The following is a 23,033-nucleotide window of genomic DNA, read 5'->3' as shown; positions in this document are numbered from 1 at the left end:
ACCAGGAAAGAGAGGGACGGGTGCCACACCAGGAAAGAGAGGGAGGGTACCACACCAGAAAAGAGAGGGACGGGTGCCACACCAGGAAAAACGGGTGCCACACCAGGAAAGAGAGGGACGAGTGCCACATGAGGGAGGAAAAAAGGGGTATCATATGCAAAACGAGAGGATGGGTGACAAACGAAGGTAGAGAAAGGTCAGGTGCCACAGGAGGAAAGAGACTACGGGTGCTACACCACAGTAGTGAGGACGGGTACCACACGATGGAAGGGACTAAGGGTGGGACGGAGGAGAGGACAGGTGGGACGGAGGAGAGGGCGGGTGGGACGGAGGAGAGGACGGGTGGGAGGAAGGAGAAGACGGGTGGGACGGAGGAGAGGGCAGGTGGGACGGAGGAGAGGACGGGTAGGACGGAGGAGAAGACGGGTGGCACGGAGGAGAGGACGGGTAGGACGGAGGAGAGGACGGGTGGCACGGAGGAGAGGACGGGTAGGACGGAGGAGAGGACGAGTGGCACGGAGAAGAGAACGGGTGGCACGTAGGAGAGGATGGGTGGTACAGAGGAGAGGACGAGTGTCACACAGGGGGACGGGTGCCACACAGGAGGACGGGTGCCTCACAGGACAGGTTTAAGGTGCTGGCAAGGCAGATGAGAGTGATATGTCAACAGTGGCATCGAGCGGTTAAAGTAGTCCCTTGTGTTATTACAGTAAACACCGGGTTCACCACCTCTCCCCCATGTAGCTACTGTAGACGACACTCTCCCTCCATGTAACTGTTGTAGACGACACACTCCTCCATGTAACTGCTGTAGACGACACCCTACTCCATGTAGCTATTGTAGACGACACTCTCCCCCATGTAGCTACTGTAGACGACACTCTCCCCCATGTAGCTACTGTAGACGACACTCTCCCCCATGTACCTACTGTAGACGACACTCTCCCCCATGTAGCTACTGTAGACGACACTCTCCTTCCATGTAACTACTGTAGACGACACTCTCCTTCCATGTAACTACTGTAGACGACACTCTCCTTCCATGTAGCTACTGTAGACGACACTCTCCTTCCATGCAGCTACTGTAGACGACACTCTCCTTCCATGTAGCTACTGTAGACGACACTCTCCTTCCATGTAACTACTGTAGACGACACTCTCCTTCCATGTAGCTACTGTAGACGACACTCTCCTTCCATGCAGCTACTGTAGACGACACTCTCCTTCCATGCAGCTACTGTAGACGACACTCTCCTTCCATGTAGCTACTGTAGACGACACTCTCCCTCCATGCAGCTACTGTAGACGACACTCTCCTTCCATGTAGCTACTGTAGACGACACTCTCCTTCCATGTAACTACTGTAGACGACACTCTTCCTCCATGTAACTACTGTAGACGACACTCTCCCCATGTAGCTACTGTAGACGACACTCTCCCCCATGTAGCTACTGTAGACGACACTCTCCTTCCATGTAACTACTGTAGACGACACTCTCCCTCCATGTAGCTACTGTAGACGACACTCTCCCTCCATTTAGCTACTGTAGAGGACACTCTCCTCCATCCACTGTAGACGACACTCTCCTTCCATGTAGCTACTGTAGACGACACTCTCCTTCCATGTAGCTACTGTAGACGACACTCTCCTTCCATGTAGCTACTGTAGACGACACTCTCCTTCCATGTAGCTACTGTAGACGACACTCTCCTTCCATGTAACTACTGTAGACGACACTCTCCTTCCATGTAACTACTGTAGACGACACTCTTCCTCCATGTAGCTACTGTAGACGACACTCTTCCTCCATGTAGCTACTGTAGACGACACTCTTCCTCCATGTAGCTACTGTAGACGACACTCTCCCTCCATGTAGCTACTGTAGAGGACACTCTCCCTCCATGTAGCTACTGTAGACGACGCTCTCCATCCATGCAGCTACTGTAGACGACACTCTTCCTCCATGTAGCTACTGTAGACGACACTCTCCCTCCATGTAACTACTGTAGACGACACTCTTCCTCCATGCAGCTATTGTAGACGACACTCTCCTTCCATGTAACTACTGTAGACGACACACTCCTCCATGTAGCTGCTGTAGACGACACACTCCTCCATGTAGCTGCTGTAGACGACACACTCCTCCATGTAGCTGCTGTAGACGACACACTCCTCCATGTAGCTGCTGTAGACGACACACTCCTCCATGAACTACTGTAGACGACACACTCCTCCATGTAACTGCTGTAGACGACACTCTCCCTCCATGTAACTGCTGTAGACGACACTCTTCCTCCATGTAGCTACTGTAGACGACACTCTCCCTCCATGTAGCTACTGTAGACGACACTCTCCCTCCATGTAACTGCTGTAGACGACACTCTTCCTCCATGTAGCTACTGTAGACGACACTTTTCCTCCATGTAGCTACTGTAGACGACACTCTTCCTCCATGTAGCTACTGTAGACGACACTCTTCCTCCATGTAGCTACTGTAGACGACACTCTCCCTCCATGTAGCTACTGTAGATGACACTCTGCCTCCATGTAGCTACTGTAGACTACACTCTCCCTCCATGTAGCTACTGTAGACGACACTCTCCCTCCATGTAGCTGCTGTAGACGACACTCTCCCTCCATGTAGCTACTGTAGACGGCACTCTTCTTCCATGTAGGTACTGTAGACGACACTCTTCCTCCATGTAGCTACTGTAGACGACACTCTCCCTCCATGTAGCTACTGTAGACGACACTCTCCCTTCATGTAGCTACTGTAGACGACACTCTCCCCCATGTAGCTACTGTCGACGACACTCTTCCTCCATGTAGCTACTGTAGACGACACTCTTCCTCCATGTAGCTACTGTAGACGACACTCTTCCTCCATGTAGCTACTGTAGACGACACTCTTCCTCCATGTAGCTACTGTAGACGACACTCTTCCTCCATGTAGCTACTGTAGACGACACTCTTCCTCCATGTAGCTACTGTAGACGACACTCTTCCTCCATGTAGCTACTGTAGACGACACTCTCCCTCCATGTAGCTACTGTAGACGACACTCTCCCTCCATGTAGCTACTGTAGACGACACTCTTCCTCCATGTAGCTACTGTAGACGACACTCTTCCTCCATGTAGCTACTGTAGACGACACTCTCCCTCCATGTAGCTACTGTAGACGACACTCTTCCTCCATGTAGCTACTGTAGACGACACTCTCCCTCCATGTAACTGCTGTAGACGACACTCTCCCTCCATGTAGCTACTGTAGACGACACTCTCCCTCCATGTAGCTGCTGTAGACGACACTCTCCCTCCATGTAGCTACTGTAGACGACACTCTTCCTCCATGTAGCTACTGTAGACGACACTCTCCCTCCATGTAGCTACTGTAGACGACACTCTTCCTCCATGTAGCTACTGTAGACGACACACTCCCTCCATGTAACTGCTGTAGACGACACACTCCTCCATGAACTACTGTAGACGACACTCTTCCTCCATGTAGCTACTGTAGACGACACTCTCCCTCCATGTAACTGCTGTAGACGACACTCTCCCTCCATGTAGCTACTGTAGACGACACTGTAGACGACACTCTCCCTCCTCTAGACGACACTCTCCCTCCATGTAGCTACTGTAGACGACACTCTCCCTCCATGTAGCTACTGTAGACGACACTCTCCCTCCATGTAGCTACTGTAGACGACACTCTCCCTCCATGTAGCTACTGTAGACGACACTCTCCCTCCATGTAGCTACTGTAGACGACACTCTCCCTCCATGTAACTGCTGTAGACGACACACTACTCCATGTAACTGCTGTAGACGACACACTCCTCCATGTAACTGCTGTAGACGACACACTCCTCCATGTAACTGCTGTAGACGACACACTCCTCCATGTAGCTGCTGTAGACGACACACTCCTCCATGTAGCTGCTGTAGACGACACAGAACAACCATTGATTTTGTAGATTAAAAGCTTCAAACTTTCTTGAAGACACTCTACCTGTACATTGAAAAAAATCAATTACCTTTTTTTTCACAATTTAAAATACTAGTGATCCAAGGCAAATAATTCACTGGTCAACGAAAAAAATAAAATTGTTGACAAGACATTTGAAGGTATTTAGGGTAATTTTGGGTTGTTGACTTAGAAAATGGCCTCAGTTAACAGGGAACTTTGTTGCAACGCTTGTATATGTAGTGACAATTTGTATATACAGATGATTTTAATAAAGATTAAAATTTTATTTGGAAAGGATTTAATATTTAGCGAAAGAAGTTGTATCAACACGACCACCTGGCAATACTGTTAAGCTTTTGTTATTTTTTCCAGATAAACGTGAGTTCTTTACGAAGAGTCTAAATAATCCCAATGCATTTTCTTTGTGGCCAATAACTTTTCGCAAAAACAAAGAAAAACATCACAGATTTTGTAAAACAAGCTTATCTTGCTTATTTTGAAGTGGCGCTGGAGAACAAGACAAGTCTTGGGCTCCACATGCAGTATGTGAAACCTGTGTAGAATGCTGATGACTGTGGAAAAAATAGGGAAAGGAAAAGTTTAAATTTGGATGTGCCTGTGGTGTGGAGAGTCGAGAAACCAGCATGGCGATTGTTGTTTCTGTGTGGCGAAAGTGAAAGGTTTCAATCGATACAAGAAAGTCAAGTGGATTGCAAGGAGACTTGTACCACACATGAAGACGTTACCATACCAGTGTTTACAACACTGCCTGACCTTCTATTGTCAGATGTTGAAGAAACTCAGGGTTTAGGAACACGGGTGATAGCAGTGGAAGTGAATATGAAGTAATTTCTTCAACACTTGAGCAGTTCTCCCAAGAACTCAATGATCTGATACGTGACCTGAGTCTGTCAAAGCAAGCATCTGAACTTCTAGTATCCAGACTAAAAGAAAAGATCTGTCTACAACAAGTTAAAAATAACAGCTTATCAAACTAGAGAGGTTAAACGCCTTCCTTACTTCAGCCAAGATGAAGAACATGTATACTGCAATAACATCTCTAGACTTCTTCGAATGGAACTTGTCTCAACCAGGAGACTGGCAGCTGTTTACAGGCAGCTCCATTAGAAGCTCGAAATACGTCTTAATGCAGAATGGTAACAAATATATATATATCTTCCAATTGCTCACTCAACAAAACTTTCCTGATGACCAACATAGAAGAAAATTATATAAACGTTTTCGTATACAGTCATTAGTGGTATCCGAATTATCTTACTATGTTAATCTGTTATTATATAGAATGAACTGCTAGTATATGTTACATGATTCGACTTTTGCATGATCTAAAAAATAATTTCAATGGAATTTATAAGTTAGCCCCGCCTGATCAATACATTTTTTTTCACATCTTTTAAATTCTCCAAATTTGCCAATGAAGCAAAACTGATAACATATTCGTAATCAGTATTACAAACCAACCCTAAAGTCAGTGTAATATCATTGTTTCTTTATTCATCCTGTGAAATGTACATATATTGTGTGACTTTCGTAAATCTTGTTCCTCTAGTAACTTTCAAGAATAAGATAATCTATTTTTTTGGCTCTTGGTTAATAATTTAAAACCTATTGACACGAGGGTCATTAAGGTGGCCCATAACTTTTTCACCACTATACTTTAAATATACAGAGATATATACACCTCTCTGTGTATATCTTGTTTCAGTGTTTTCGTCTTTTTCATTAAAAGATACACATTAAAAGATACACATTAAAAGATACACATTAAAAGATACACATTAAAAGATACACATTAAAATATACACATTTTTAGGTTTGTTATATCTTACAGTCAATGTTTTCAATGTAAAATAATTAAAAGTGAGCAATATATTTCACTTGTTGCTGTGACAGTTTGGATAATTAATCAAATAAATATTTAATTTGGATATGATTACTTTTCCTTGGATAAAAGTTCAGTATATGAAGCAATTGATGTTACTTGCAAGTGAAGGCGTTTTTATATACCTAGCCTTCTGTATATTTTATGTTGTTGCCGTGTGCAGAGAGAAGGCTGCAGATCCATTGCAAATCGTCGTTGCAAATCCATTGATATATTTCGAGGCTCGTGAGGCACCTTGATGTGCAACTAATGTCACGATTTACTGTGGCAACGTTTCGCTTTCCAGGAGCTTTGTCAAGCCGTTACGGCATAGTTAAATGCCTGTAGAGCGAAATGTTGCACAATAAAACGTCACATTAGTTGCACGTGTCCTTTTGCCAAACATATTGCCGGTAATTTTCTTTTTATTTCTGATTTTCCAACATATGAATCCTAAAATAATAATTTCAACGAGATGTTTGTAACATCATTCAGTGTACCTGTAACTGAGTCCTCTTATGATGGTAATTCAGACGCATCGCAGCTTTAAGAGAGGAGTTACAACCAAGTCTAATGTTTCTGTTGTAGGTACAAAGTACGTATTTGGTAACTGTGGCACACAAAAGAATTTTTTTTTTGCGTTTTTCACAGAGGGTAAACTTCGTTCGTTAAATATATCGCTAAAATTACCGAAGTACTCAGTGTTTTATAGAAGGACACTTCCCACAAAGTCTCACTTTCCACTGACTTGTACAAAGCTCATTGGAATGTGTTTGTATATCCGTCAAGTATGTGTCCTCCACTTTCTTCCCTATCCAACATTTGCTGTTTAATTTGTGTACTAATTCAAAAGAGCTCTACTAATAAGTGGTAAAACTGAGACAGCACTCAGCCGCCAGAGAACATCGTGCTCGGGTATGAAGCAGTAGTGCTTTATGCAAACTTTCCATTTGTGTAAACAGTGAGCTAAATATCTTCCAACTGAGCAGCCTTTTTTCAAGAAGACTGCAGGTACTGTAAATAATCACCCATGTACTGCAGGTACTGTAAACAAGAAGACTGCAGGTACTGTAAGCAAGAAGACTGCAGGTACTGTAAACAATCAACCATGTACTGCAGGTACTGTAAGCAAGAAGACTGCAGGTACTGTAAGCAAGAAGACTGCAGGTACTGTAAACAATCAACCATGTACTGCAGGTACTGTAAGCAAGAAGACTGCAGGTACTGTAAGCAAGAAGACTGCAGTTACTGTAAACAATCAACCATGTACTGCAGGTACTGTAAACAATCAGCCATGTACTGCAGGTACTGTAAACAATCAACCATGTACTGCAGGTTCTGTAAACAATCAACCATGTACTGCAAGTACTGTAAACAATCAGCCATGTACTGCAGGTACTGTAAACAATCAACCATGCACTGCAGGTACTGTAAACAATCAACCATGTACTGCAGGTTCTGTAAACAATCAACCATGTACTGCAGGTACTGTAAACAATCAGCCATGTACTGCAGGTTCTGTAAACAATCAACCATGCACTGCAGGTACTGTAAACAATCAACCATGCACTGCAGGTACTGTAAACAATCAACCATGCACTGCAGGTACTGTAAACAATCAACCATGCACTGCAGGTACTGTAAACAATCAGCCATGTACTGCAGGTTCTGTAAACAATCAGCCATGTACTGCAGGTACTGTAAACAATCAACCATGCACTGCAGGTACTGTAAACAATCAACCATGCACTGCAGGTACTGTAAACAATCAACCATGCACTGCAGGTACTGTAAACAATCAACCATGCACTGCAGGTACTGCAAACAATCAACCATGCACTGCAGGTACTGTAAACAATCAACCATGCACTGCAGGTACTGTAAACAATCAACCATGTACTGCAGGTACTGTAAACAATCAACCATGTACTGCAGGTACTGCAAACAATCAACCATGTACTGCAGGTACTGTAAACAATCAACCATGCACTGCAGGTACTGTAAACAATCAACCGTGTACTGCAGGTACTGTAAACAATCAACCATGCACTGCAGGTACTGTAAACAATCAACCATGCACTGCAGGTACTGCAAACAATCAACCATGCACTGCAGGTACTGTAAACAATCAACCATGCACTGCAGGTACTGTAAACAATCAACCATGTACTGCAGGTACTGCAAACAATCAACCATGTACTGCAGATACTGTAAACAATCAACCATGCACTGCAGGTACTGTAAACAATCAACCATGTACTGCAGGTACTGTAAACAATCAACCATGTACTGCAGGTACTGTAAACAATCAACCATGCATTGCAGGTACTGTAAACAATCAACCATGCACTGCAGGTACTGTAAACAATCAACCATGCACTGCAGGTACTGTAAACAATCAACCATGTACTGCAGGTACTGTAAACAATCAACCATGTACTGCAGGTACTGCAAACAATCAACCATGTACTGCAGGTACTGTAAACAATCAACCATGTACTGCAGGTACTGCAAACAATCAACCATGTACTGCAGGTACTGTAAACAATCAACCATGTACTGCAGGTACTGCAAACAATCAACCATGTACTGCAGGTACTGTAAACAATCAACCATGCACTGCAGGTACTGTAAACAATCAACCATGCACTGCAGGTACTGCAAACAATCAACCATGCACTGCAGGTACTGTAAACAATCAACCATGCACTGCAGGTACTGTAAACAATCAACCATGCACTGCAGGTACTGTAAACAGTCAACATGTTTGCAAAGAGAGCGCTGTTTTGGACAACGTTTTGATTTTTATATATCTTCACATCACGCAGAAGCTGTAAAGTGCTCTCTCGCTCGCGCGCGCGCACACGCACGCACGCACACACACACGCACACACACACACACACACACACACACACACACACACACACACACACACACACACACACACACACACACACACACAACTGCTAAGTGACCTTGATACCTCAAAGGCAATGGGACCGGACATCTCCCAATGGATCCTTAGAGAGGGAGCAGAAATGCTGTGTGTCCCATTAACCACAATCTTCAACACATCCCTTGAAACTGGACAACTACCTGAGGTATGGAAGACGGCAAATGTAATTCCCATTTTTAAAAAAAGGAGACAGAAAAGAGGCGCTAAACTACAGACCAGTGTCACTGACGTGTATAATATGCATAGCCATGGAGAAGATTATCAGGAGGCGAGTGGTAGAACACCTGAAACGGAACAAAAGTATAAATGACAACCAGCACGGTTTCATGGAAGGCAAATCCTGTGTCACAAACCTTCCTGAGTTTTATGATAAAGTAACAGAAGTAAGACGAGAGGGAGGGGTGGGTTGATTGCATCTTCTTGGACTGCAAGAAGGCCTTCGACACAGTTCCTCACAAGAGATTAGTGCAGAAACTAGAGCATCAGGCGCATATAACGGGAAAGGGCACTTTCAATGGATCAGAGAATACCTGACAGGGAGGCAACAACGAGTCATGGTGCGTGATGAGGTATCACAATGGGCACCTGTGGCGAGTGGGGTCCCAAAGGGGTCGGTCCTAGGACCAGTGCTATTTTTGGTATACGTGAATGACATGATGGAAGAGATAGACTCAGAGGTGTCCCTGTTCGCAGATATGTAGTTAATGAGAATAAAATCAGATGAGCATCAGGCAGACCTTCAAAGAGACCTGGACAGGCTGGTCACGTGGTCCAGCAACTGGCTTCTCGAATTCAACCCCGCCAAATGCAAAGTCATGAAGATTGGAGAGGGCAAAGAAGACCGCAAACAGAGTATAGGCTAGGTGGCCAACGACTGCAAACCTCGCTCAAGGAGAAAGATCTTGGCGTGATTATAACACCGAGCACGTCTCCGGAAGCACACATCAACCAGATAACTGCTGCAGCATATGGGCGCCTGGCAAACCTGAGATTAGCATTCCGATACCTAAGTAAGGAATCTTTCAAGACACTGTACACCGTGTACGTCACGCCCATACTGGAGTATGCAGCACCAGTTTGGAACCCGCACTGGGTCAAGCACGTTAAGAAATTAGAGAAAGTGCAAAGGTTTGAGTCAAGGTTAGTTCCAGAGCTAAGGGGAATGTCCTATTAAGAAAGGTTGAGGGAAATCGGTCTGACGACACTGGAGGACAGGAGGGATAGGGGAGACATGATAATGAGATACAAAATACTGCGTGGAATAGACAAGGTGGACAGAGACAAGATGTTCCAGAGATGGGACACAGAAACTAGGGGTCACTCTTGGAAGTTGAAGACTCAGATGAGCCACAGGGATGTTAGGTAGCAGTTCTTCAGCCACAGAGTGGTCAGGAAGTGGAACAGTCTGGCGAACGATGTAGTGGAGGCAGGAACCATATATAGCTTTAAGACGAGGTACGATATAGCTCCTGGAGCAGGGAGAGAGGACCTAGTAGCGTTCAGTGAAGAGGCGGGGCCAGGAGCTGAGTCTCGACCCTGCAACTACAATTAGGTGAGTACACACACACACACATACACACACACACACACACACACACACACACACACACACACACACACACACACACACACACACACACCGTGTACGTTAGGCCCATATTGGAGTATGCGGCACCAGTTTGGAACCCACACCTAGCCAAGCATGTAAAGAAACTAGAGAAAGTGCAAAGGTTTGCAACAAGACTGGTCCCAGAGTTAAGAGGTATGTCCTATGAGGAGAGGTTAAGGGAAATCAACCTGACGACACTGGAGGACAGGAGAGATAGGGGGGACATGATAACGACTTACAAAATACTGAGAGGAATTAACAAGGTTGACAAAGACAGGATGTTCCAGAGACTGGACAGAGCAACACGGGGACACAGTTGGAAGCTGAAGACACAGATGAATCAAAGGGATGTTAGGAAGTATTTCTTCAGCCACAGAGTAGTCAGGAAGTGGAATAGTTTGGGAAGCGATGTAGTGGAGGCAGGATCCATACATAGCTTTAAGCAGAGGTACGATAAAGCTCATGGTTCAGGGAGAGTGACCTAGTAGCGACCAGTGAAGAGGCGGGGCCAGGAGCTTGGACTCGACCCCTGCAACCTCAACTAGGTGAGTACAACTAGGTGAGTACACCCACACACACACATACACACCCACACACACATACACACACACACACATACACACACCCACAAACACACACACATACACACACAAACATACACACACTCACTCACACACACACACACACACACACACACACACACACACACACACACACACACACACACACACACACACACACACATACACACATACATACACACACACACACACACACACACACACACACACACACACACACACACACACACACACACACACACATACACACACACACATACGCACACACACACACACACACACACACACACACACACACACACAAACACACACACACACACACACACACACACACACACACACACACACACACACACACACACACACACACACACACACACACACACACACACACACACACACACACATACATATATATGTCTTGGAGCAGAGGAAGTAGTGAGATGAATGAAGTTATTTGAGTCTGAAAAGCCGTGAATAAACTGTGTAGTCTTGTAGAGTATTGTTGAGTAGCTCAGTTTACTGCAGGAGGTATACCCCTCAATTATGATGAGTTGCCTGCTTTCTTATCTGCGTGTTTGCAATATTCTAATTAAAAGTTTTATGCGGTACAAAAGTAATGTAGTTTATGTGTATTAAAACACTGTTAGGCGCACGATAAAGAAGATAGTATGAAATGAATTTCTCTTGCCAACAGTGTTGCTGCAGTATTGTGTGTTCTTGTGATTTGGATTGTAAAGCTGTGTTGAGTGAGGTTCCAAGAGAGGAGACAGGTATGTCAAAGACACACAGGTATTTCATCGTACCCTCTAGGAAATCTTTGTGCAGGTTACTGTGTTTATTCAGGTCGATGTTTTGGTTTAGTTTACAGATACTCGTAGCAAACTCAAGGTCTAGGCTCAAGGCCTATGGTCTTAGTGTTGGTTTCAGCCATGCTGGTGTTGTTGATGATGTCTCCCTATGCATGAATTAAGTTTGTGCTCTGGGTTTCGTGTTTGGCTTTCAATGAATAAATAGATCACTCTGACGTCTTCCCCTGAGCGTTCAACGAGTTTAACACGAAGACTGAGCTCTCTTTCCCTACCTTCACGAGAAGCTGCATTTGTGTTTGTACAAAGTGTGGTAGCAAAATCTTCAAGGTAGCGCTGGAATGAGAGATGAAAGAGGTGTTCATATTGTGTGATATGAGAAGTAGTAATTATTCCTTAAATGCACCTTTGTAGTAAATGTTGCCAGGTGTGAGGCGAGGGATGTTGAGGCGAGGGATGGTATATCCTCTGAATAAATGTTTCGTGTACATGACACTCCAGGTAAGAAAACTCTCAGAGTATACATACTAAGACATACCTCAGCGTATATTCCCTTCATTTTCAAAACTACATCGAGAAATAAAAAAATAATTACTCTTCAACTTGTACTATTAATAATATAATTGAATATGATGTATGAACTCAGTTTAGGTTGTAATAAACAAATGAAGAAAAAGAAAGATGGATGTGGGTGGTTTCGTGGTATCATCCGTGGTCAGGGGGCTGACACGTCCATCATCCGTGGTCAGGGGGCTGACAGGTCCATCATCCGTGGTCAGGGGCTGACAGGTCCATCATCCGTGGTCAGGGGCTGGGTCTATCATCCTGACAGGGGTGACAGGTCTATCATCCGTGGTCAGGGGGCTGACAGGTCCATCATCCGTGGTCAGGGGCTGACAGGTCTATCACAGGGGCTGACAGGTCTATCATCCGTGGTCAGGGGGCTGACAGGTCCATCATCCGTGGTCAGGGGCTGACAGGTCTATCATCCGTGGTCAGGGGCTGACAGGTCTATCATCCGTGGTCAGGGGGCTGACAGGTCCATCATCCGTGGTCAGGGGCTGACAGGTCTATCATCCGTGGTCAGGGGGCTGACAGGTCTATCATCCGTGGTCAGGGGCTGACAGGTCTATCATCCGTGGTCAGGGGGCTGACAGGTCTATCATCCGTGGTCAGGGGCTGACAGGTCTATCATCCGTGGTCAGGGGGCTGACAGGTCTATCATCCGTGGTCAGGGGGCTGACAGGTCTATCATCCGTGGTCAGGGGGCTGACAGGTCTATCATCCGTGGTCAGGGGGCTGACAGGTCTATCATCCGTGGTCAGGGGGCTGACAGGTCTATCATCCGTGGTCAGGGGGCTGACAGGTCCATCATCCGTGGTCAGGGGGCTGACAGGTCCATCATCCGTGGTCAGGGGGCTGACAGGTCCATCATCCGTGGTCAGGGGGCTGACAGGTCCATCATCCGTGGTCAGGGGGCTGACAGGTCCATCATCCGTGGTCAGGGGCTGACAGGTCTATCATCCGTGGTCAGGGGCTGACAGGTCTATCATCCGTGGTCAGGGGCTGACAGGTCCATCATCCGTGGTCAGGGGCTGACAGGTCTATCATCCGTGGTCAGGGGGCTGACAGGTCCATCATCCGTGGTCAGGGGGCTGACAGGTCTATCATCCGTGGTCAGGGGGCTGACAGGTCTATCATCCGTGGTCAGGGGGCTGACAGGTCTATCATCCGTGGTCAGGGGCTGACAGGTCCATCATCCGTGGTCAGGGGGCTGACAGGTCTATCATCCGTGGTCAGGGGGCTGACAGGTCCATCATCCGTGGTCAGGGGGCTGACAGGTCTATCATCCGTGGTCAGGGGGCTGACAGGTCTATCATCCGTGGTCAGGGGGCTGACAGGTCTATCATCCGTGGTCAGGGGGCTGACAGGTCTATCATCCGTGGTCAGGGGCTGACAGGTCTATCATCCGTGGTCAGGGGGCTGACAGGTCTATCATCCGTGGTCAGGGGGCTGACAGGTCTATCATCCGTGGTCAGGGGGCTGACAGGTCTATCATCCGTGGTCAGGGGGCTGACAGGTCTATCATCCGTGGTCAGGGGGCTGACAGGTCTATCATCCGTGGTCAGGGGGCTGACAGGTCCATCATCCGTGGTCAGGGGGCTGACAGGTCTATCATCCGTGGTCAGGGGGCTGACAGGTCTATCATCCGTGGTCAGGGGCTGACAGGTCTATCATCCGTGGTCAGGGGGCTGACAGGTCCATCATCCGTGGTCAGGGGGCTGACAGGTCTATCATCCGTGGTCAGGGGCTGACAGGTCTATCATCCGTGGTCAGGGGCTGACAGGTCTATCATCCGTGGTCAGGGGGCTGACAGGTCTATCATCCGTGGTCAGGGGGCTGACAGGTCTATCATCCGTGGTCAGGGGGCTGACAGGTCTATCATCCGTGGTCAGGGGCTGACAGGTCTATCATCCGTGGTCAGGGGGCTGACAGGTCCATCATCCGTGGTCAGGGGCAGACAGGTCCATCATCCGTGGTCAGGGGACTGACAGGTCCATCATCCGTGGTCAGGGACTGACAGGTCCATCATCCGTGGTCAGGGGACTGACAGGTCTATCATCCGTGGTCAGGGGACTGACAGGTCTATCATCCGTGGTCAGGGGACTGACAGGTCCATCATCCGTGGTCAGGGGGCTGACAGGTCTATCATCCGTGGTCAGGGGACTGACAGGTCTATCATCCGTGGTCAGGGGACTGACAGGTCCATCATCCGTGGTCAGGGGACTGACAGGTTTATCATCCGTGGTCAGGGGACTGATAAGTCTATCATCCGTGGTCAGGGGGCTGACAGGTCTATCATCCGTGGTCAGGGGGCTGACAGGTCCATCATCCGTGGTCAGGGGGCTGACAGGTCTATCATCCGTGGTCAGGGGGCTGACAGGTCCATCATCCGTGGTCAGGGGGCTGACAGGTCTATCATCCGTGGTCAGGGGGCTGACAGGTCCATCATCCGTGGTCGCTGGTCCATCATCCGTGGGGGGCTGACAGGTCTATCATCCGTGGTCAGGGGGCTGACAGGACTCTATCATCCGTGGTCAGGGGGCTGTCTATCATCCGTGGTCAGGACTGGCAGGTCCATCATCCGTGGTCAGGGGGACTGTCTATCACAGGTCTATCATCCGTGGTCAGGGGGCTGACAGGTCTATCATCCGTGGTCATCCGTGGGGGGACTGACAGGACTCTATCATCCGTGGTCAGGGGACTGACAGGTCTATCATCCGTGGTCAGGGGACTGGCAGGTCCATCATCCGTGGTCAGGGGCCTGACAGGTCCATCATCCGTGGTCAGGGGGCTGACAAGTCTATCATCCGTGGTCAGGGGACTGACAGGTCTATCATCCGTGGTCAGGGGGCTGACAAGTCTATCATCCGTGGTCAGGGGGCTGAGAGGTCCATCATCCGTGGTCAGGGGACTGACAGGTCCATCATCCGTGGTCAGGGGGCTGACAAGTCTATCATCCGTGGTCAGGGGGCTGACAAGTCTATCATCCGTGGTCAGGGGGCTGACAAGTCTATCATCCGTGGTCAGGGGACTGACAAGTCTATCATCCGTGGTCAGGGGACTGAGAGGTCCATCATCCGTGGTCAGGGGACTGACAGGTCTATCATCCGTGGTCAGGGGACTGGCAGGTCCATCATCCGTGGTCAGGGGACTGACAGGTCTATCATCCGTGGTCAGGGGACTGGCAGGTCCATCATCCGTGGTCAGGGGACTGACAGGTCTATCATCCGTGGTCAGGGGACTGGCAGGTCCATCATCCGTGGTCAGGGGACTGTCAGGTCCATCATCCGTGGTCAGGGGACTGACAGGTCCACCATCCGTGGTCAGGGGACTGACAGGTCCATCATCCGTGGTCAGGGGACTGACAGGTCCATCATCCGTGGTCAGGGGACTGACAGGTCCATCATCCGTGGTCAGGGGACTGACAGGTCCATCATCCGTGGTCAGGGGACTGACAGGTCCATCATCCGTGGTCAGGGGACTGACACGTCCATCATCCGTGGTCAGGGGACTGACAGGTCTATCATCCGTGGTCAGGGGACTGACAGGTCCATCATCCGTGGTCAGGGGACTGACAGGTCCATCATCCGTGGTCAGGGGACTGACAGGTCCATCATCCGTGGTCAGGGGACTGACAGGTCCATCATCCGTGGTCAGGGGACTGACAGGTCTATCATCCGTGGTCAGGGGACTGTCAGGTCCACCATCCGTGGTCAGGGGACTGACAGGTCCATCATCCGTGGTCAGGGGACTGACAGGTCCATCATCCGTGGTCAGGGGACTGACACGTCCATCATCCGTGGTCAGGGGACTGACAGGTCTATCATCCGTGGTCAGGGGACTGACAGGTCCATCATCCGTGGTCAGGGGACTGACAGGTCCACCATCCGTGGTCAGGGGACTGACAGGTCCATCATCCGTGGTCAGGGGACTGACAGGTCTATCATCCGTGGTCAGGGGACTGACAGGTCCATCATCCGTGGTCAGGGGACTGACAGGTCCACCATCCGTGGTCAGGGGACTGACAGGTCCACCATCCGTGGTCAGGGGACTGACAGGTCCACCATCCGTGGTCAGGGGACTGACAGGTCCATCATCCGTGGTCAGGGGACTGACAGGTCCATCATCCGTGGTCAGGGGACTGACAGGTCCATCATCCGTGGTCAGGGGACTGACAGGTCCACCATCCGTGGTCAGGGGACTGACAGGTCCACCATCCGTGGTCAGGGGACTGACAGGTCCACCATCCGTGGTCAGGGGACTGACAGGTCCACCATCCGTGGTCAGGGGACTGACAGGTCCACCATCCGTGGTCAGGGGACTGACAGGTCCACCATCCGTGGTCAGGGGACTGACAGGTCCACCATCCGTGGTCAGGGGACTGACAGGTCCACCATCCGTGGTCAGGGGACTGACAGGTCCAACACTGAGCAACACACCTTCTAATAGGGAAGAATCGGTAAGATTCTGTACAAGTTTTCCGTCAGTAGTACCAACTATAACCTCTGAATAGAATAACAGTTAGGCAATGTTGTCCAACCTGTAAGAAAAAAAAATGTGTGGGTTATTTTTAATTTCACTTATCAATTCATAGCCTACTGCAGAGCTCCTTCATTCTTAAAAACTTAAAAACAGAGAACTGAAGTAGGCTCCGCGGCCTACTCCACGCAGGTGACTAAAATCCAACTTCCCAAACACACACACGTCCAACACCTGTTTAAACTTAAGACAAGTTTATATTTCGACACACAATACAATCTGTGTTTTTGTTTAAAACATTTTCACCTTTAAGACTATGAATACTATTCTCAATTACAAAATTGTCAAGCTTGTTGACGCCAGAACTCAAATTTGAAATATATTGCGCATCATACTTAATAAGTGATAACAATATTTCGTAAAACTATGGAATTATTTGGAGGTAATTCTTTTTTGGTCCAGCCTACACAATGGTCTGCATTACTCGTATAAATGAAAAAAAAAAAACACTGGGTTTTTGTGTTTATTTTTTTTGCATATTTATGCTGTTTAACTCTGGTCTCAAGAGATTTATCAGATTGTCCTAGTGAAAGCTATCACGGCTTTCACAAGGTATGTAATAAACAAAGACTAATGAGTCTTTGGCAGAATTTTTAGGTAATTTTTGTTTAACAGTTACTCCCATTTTTAAGGGCAACTTAAACATCAGTGCATTCAAGTTCTCAAGCTTGTGCACACTACAATACTCTGTTTTGTAAAAAAAAAAAAAATTAAAGATTTGTCAATAAACATTCTTAAAAATTGCAAGGTGAATGTAATTTCTTACATTATTACTAACTTTCCCAACATAAAACTCGTCTTCATACGTTAAGGCTCCCAGATACAACTGAATAAAATATAATCAAATCGTTTGGTGATGAGAACAGTAAAGTTTAGATGACCAAGTTTTTGTAGATTTAAGGTGGTAGGCAAGTAGTACATAACACTGACACGATGAAAACAATAATGCGATCTTCTATAGACAACGTTTCGCCCACCAGTGGACAGATATGACTGACTTGATACAGCCCACTGTGTGGGTGAAACGTTGCTAATGATCGCACTATACTGCATTTCTTAGTAGATTTGAGTTAAACATTGAACCTAAACTTTCTGCAAGATGTATGGATACGTATGTATCCAGAACTGTAACTATTATGTATTTCACATTCCGTAATGAACTGAAGCAAGAACATTCCATTATCATTATTAAGCGACAGAGTATATCGTCCACATCCACACCCTCGGCTAAACTCTGGAATAAATTAATGTTAAAGTTGCCTTTAAATGTGAATACTGTGAATTACAAAATTATTACTATAGTGTTATATAAATGACTTTCATAGATATAGGAAGTCACTTGAGACTATATGTATATATATATATATATATATATATATATATATATATATATATATATATATATATATATATATATATATATATATATATATATATATATATATATATATATATATATATATGTCGTGCCGAATATGTAAAACTGGTCAGTTAGCAAGAACTCATTTAAAATTAAGTCCTTTCTAAAATTTCTTCTTATACGTTTGAAGAGTGGGACCCATAGCCTCGGAGAAGTGGATAAAAAGGCTTCAAGGAAGGATATTTGGATTTCTTCCTGAAGCCGTTTGAATATTCCACTTCCCCTACCACCCCATATTTCCATTCTTTTTTACCAATAGGTATATATTATTACATAATATGGTACAAAAGGTTCAAGAGATACATTGTTGATATAAAGATGGCATATACAATACATGAGATGTGAGAGATAAATGTCTAGTACATATTGTTAAATATGTGTCACTGATTATAATGCGAAAATCTCATCCAGCTTTTCAGAACTGGGGCGCGTGCCCAAAATTCAGTAGGCATTACCCCTCTGAACAGCAGCGCTGAGTCGCTGGAACAGAAAGCTAGCTGCCCTGGGATCCCTAGTTAGTTAAGGAACTTAGATGCACTCTTTCCCCATGAGCCAAGGGTCTCTGAGCCTATGGGAACAAACATATAATGATGGGCAAGTTCTCCATATTTTCTAGACTTTTGGGACTCCCTGAAGCTGACGGCTGCCCCTCCTTCTTCCCTGGTGTATTGGAGATATATATCAGCCAAGGTAGATGCTCGTGTGTAGTCCCACACCATCTGCTTACCGTCTGTCCAGGCTTGAAGTGTGATACCATCTGGACGCTTCTGGTTGCCATCAGATCTGCAAAGTTGGGGTGGCTCTCTTACTGCTGGGCATCCGGCTGTTGTGAGGCTCCTCTTGATAATGTTATTAACTTCCTCATGTCTTGCAATCATTCCCTCGGATTTACGGCACACAAGACCATGGTACCCGAATCGGTCTGCTGCTTCACTGGCACAAATACACCTGTGTTCGGCGAGAATAGGGGCGGCAAGTCGAAGGGCAACACCAATGCGGATGGTCTGTGGGTCGAGTCGTGTGCCAAGGCTGGAGTTGCGAACAGCCAACAGAAAGTCCCCTGCATGAAGAGCTCTCACTGCCAGGAGGCGGGCTCTATCCTTCCCTGACACTGAAGCATTGTTGAGGCTATTTTCTCCACTATCGGGCCATCCCAGTGCGATTGTTTGTAGTTGTTGGGGGGAGCAGGTGTGGTTTCAGAACCCGTTAGATTATCCCAGATCATTGCTCCGTCAGTGACCTTTTGGTCCTGGACTCCAATCTTGTCTCTAAGATGTTCAGGGAGAATTGCTGCTACAAGCCCTCTGGATGCAATACATGAGGACAGAAAAGCAGGTAGTGCAATCTGTGATGACTTGCGGACACCAGTGCCTCCTAGTCTGACTGGAAGTGTAGCTTGGTTCCACTGCCCATCTTCTAGAGCAAGGTTAAGTACTTTCGTAAAAATATGCCTCAGGATACTGTCATATTCGTGCAGTATAGGGTTATCATATGAAGGTGCACATCTTAGGAAATATGTCAACCTGGGCAGACTCGAGAACTTTGTGAGAAGGTACAAGGCATCATGGGTGTCAAGATTGCCTATTCGTTTTCCATTCTCCTCAATTCTTCTAATTTCTTCCTGAGGATTGTGTCAATGGCATCGCTTCCCAGAGGTGCTCCAAGCAAGACGCTATTTGTGGGGAAAATGACTGATGTTCCTGGTAGTTTGGATCTCACTGCATTTATCTCTTGTTGACTGAAATGATTTCACATTTGGATGGATTCAGGATGAGACCCATTTCCTGTCCCCGTGTCATCACTTGTGTAAGATCACCTAAGAGGGACTCCTTTGTACCTGCTATTGTGCCATCATCCAGGAACCAGATGTTTAGCTCACTGGTCAGCCTGACTGTGATTTCCCTAATTGCTATACAGAAGAGAAATGGTGCAAGAGGATCCCCTTGCTGGACACCCTCTGATGATGTGATTTCATGCTCTTCAAACATGAGCATTGATTCCTTGCTATATCCAGCTGAAACAAAAGGGAAGAGACCAGGGAAATGTTCTTGTGCCGCTGCTAATACTACACATCTTTTCAGGAGATTAAATGCATTCCTGAAGTCTAATTTTACCACTGCATTGTCCTCAGGCAGGTTGTTGATATACGCCCTTGTTGCATGAACCGCTGCTTCACTTCCTTGAGAGACCCCAAAGCCAAGCTGGTTTGGTTGAAGCATCATGGCTGCCTGTGCACGAATACTTCGGACAGCAGCTTTGGATACGAGGCGGCATAACGTGTTGCCTACTGCAATTGGCCGAATTCCTCCATCCTTCTTTTTAAGTGCACAAAGTGTTGCACCAAAAAAGAAAGGTCTAATTTCATCAGGAATCAGACCAGCCAAGGAATTGTTGACAAACCTTGTGATCACTGAAAGCAGTGTCTCTGCAATTTCCCCAATAACTGGATTAACAATTTCCTTTAAATGCTGTGGCCTTTTTCCAGTGTAACCCCCAGCAGAGCCAGATGAGAACGACATTATTACTATAAATTTTTTTCATAATGTAAAAATTAATAATTTTGTATCAAAAGCACCTTAGAAAACTTACCTAACCTTGTTTTAACAAGCGCAATTTAATTTAGCCTTCCAACTTAAATATATTTTAGCTAAGTTTACAATAATTTAATAAACACAATGAAATATATTTTTCTCGTTAGGTTCAGAGAAATTTTTGCGAAATTATTAATAAAAAAATTTTTGCTTGCCTTATTCGGCAAGCAAAAATTTAAACTTGCAATTTAAGCCCAAATCGCAAGTTTTACCTATTCGACACAACATATATATACACACACACCTAAATTTAAATTAATTCCAAAAATACCAACACCATGAATGGCACACACTATTAAAATTATGAACCAAATATTTTAATTGCTAATAAAAACAAATTTGATTTTTTGGGGTGTTAATATTAATTAAGTAAATTCCATTAATTAAAATTAGCTCCTCGTCGCATCAAACACAATGTGAAAATACAATATACCTTTATAATTTAATCGCGAATATTTTAAGTGTGGTGCTTCTAGTACAGTCTGCCATAAATAAGTTCACTACTTATAATAGTCTGCCATATGTAGGGGTAATGTTATGTTGTGTATCTTTATATGTGTATGCTTCTAGACTGTTGTATTCTGAGCACCTCTGCAAAAACAGTGATAATGTGCGAGTGTGGTGAAAGTGTTGAATGATGATGAAAGTATTTTCTTTTTGGGGATTTTCTTTCTTTTTTGGGTCACCCTGCCTCGGTGGGAGACGGCCGACTTGTTGAAAAAAAAAAAAAAAAACTTGTAGGTTAGTCTGCCATATATAATGGCAGTGCTTGTAGTGTAGTGTGTCATACAAGGGCAGGTAAGTTGTGTAATACATATGAAATACTTTCCGTAATGTATAGTATTTCTTAGTTTGGAGCAACATTGTTAGTTTTAAGGTCTGAGGACCTTGTAGGAGTGTGTCATGAGGCTGATGCATCATTCTAGCTCCCAGAAACTAGAATTTCGCTCCTCCTTCCTTGGATCAAACTTGATTACCTCCCATTCTCCAGGATGAGTAAGGTGAACTACAGGTGGAGTAATGTGAACTACAGGTGGAGTAATGTGAACTACAGGTGGAGTAAGGTGAACTACAGGTGGAGTAAGGTGAACTACAGGTGGAGTAAGGTGAACTACATGTAGAGTAAGGTGAACTACAGGTGGAGTAAGGCGAACTACATGTGGAGTAAGGTGAACTACAGGTGGAGTAAGGTGAACTACAGGTGGAGTAAGGTGAACTACAGGTGGAGTAAGGTGAACTACATGTGGAGTAAGGTGAACTACATGTGGAGTAAGGTGAACTACAGGTGGAGTAAGGTGAACTACATGTGGAGTAAGGTGAACTACAGGTGGAGTAAGGTGAACTACATGTGGAGTAAGGCGAACTACATGTGGAGTAAGGTGAACTACAGGTGGAGTAAGGCGAACTACAGGTGGAGTAAGGTGAACTACATGTGGAGTAAGGTGAACTACATGTGGAGTAAGGTGAACTACATGTGGAGTAAGGTGAACTACATGTGGAGCAAAGTGAACTACAGGTGGAGTAAGGTGAACTACAGGTGGAGTAAGGGGAGCTACATGTGGAGTAAGGTGAACTACATGTGGAGTAAGGCGAACTACAGGTGGAGTAAGGTGAACTACATATGGAGTAAGGTGAACTACATGTGGAGTAAGGCGAACTACAGGTGGAGTAAGGCGAACTACATGTGAAGTAAGGTGAACTACAGGTGGAGTAAGGCGAACTACAGGTGCTGTATGATCCTCACTGGTTTAGCGTTTCCTCGTGAGTATAACAACATAATTAATTCTAAGGAGCTGCAAGGGGTGTTATGAACGCCGGAAGTCACCTGGGTTTTTAAATACGAATCATGAGTTAATACCTAAAATACGGAAAGTCTTATTGGTATTGATTAGGAATGATGCGTTAATACCTAAAATTCGGAAAGTCTTATTGGTATTGATTAGGAATGATGCGTTAATACCTAAAATACGGAAAGTCTTATTGGTATTGATTAGGAATGATGCGTTAATACCTAAAATACGGAAAGTCTTATTGGTATTGATTAGGAATGATGCTTTAATGCCTAAAATATGGTAAAAAAAAATTCGCCTAGATATTCACTGAGAAGTA

This window comes from Cherax quadricarinatus, chromosome 10, assembly GCF_038502225.1.
Source record: "Cherax quadricarinatus isolate ZL_2023a chromosome 10, ASM3850222v1, whole genome shotgun sequence".
NCBI lineage: Eukaryota > Metazoa > Arthropoda > Malacostraca > Decapoda > Parastacidae > Cherax > Cherax quadricarinatus.
Note: the sequence above shows the minus strand (reverse complement) of the source record.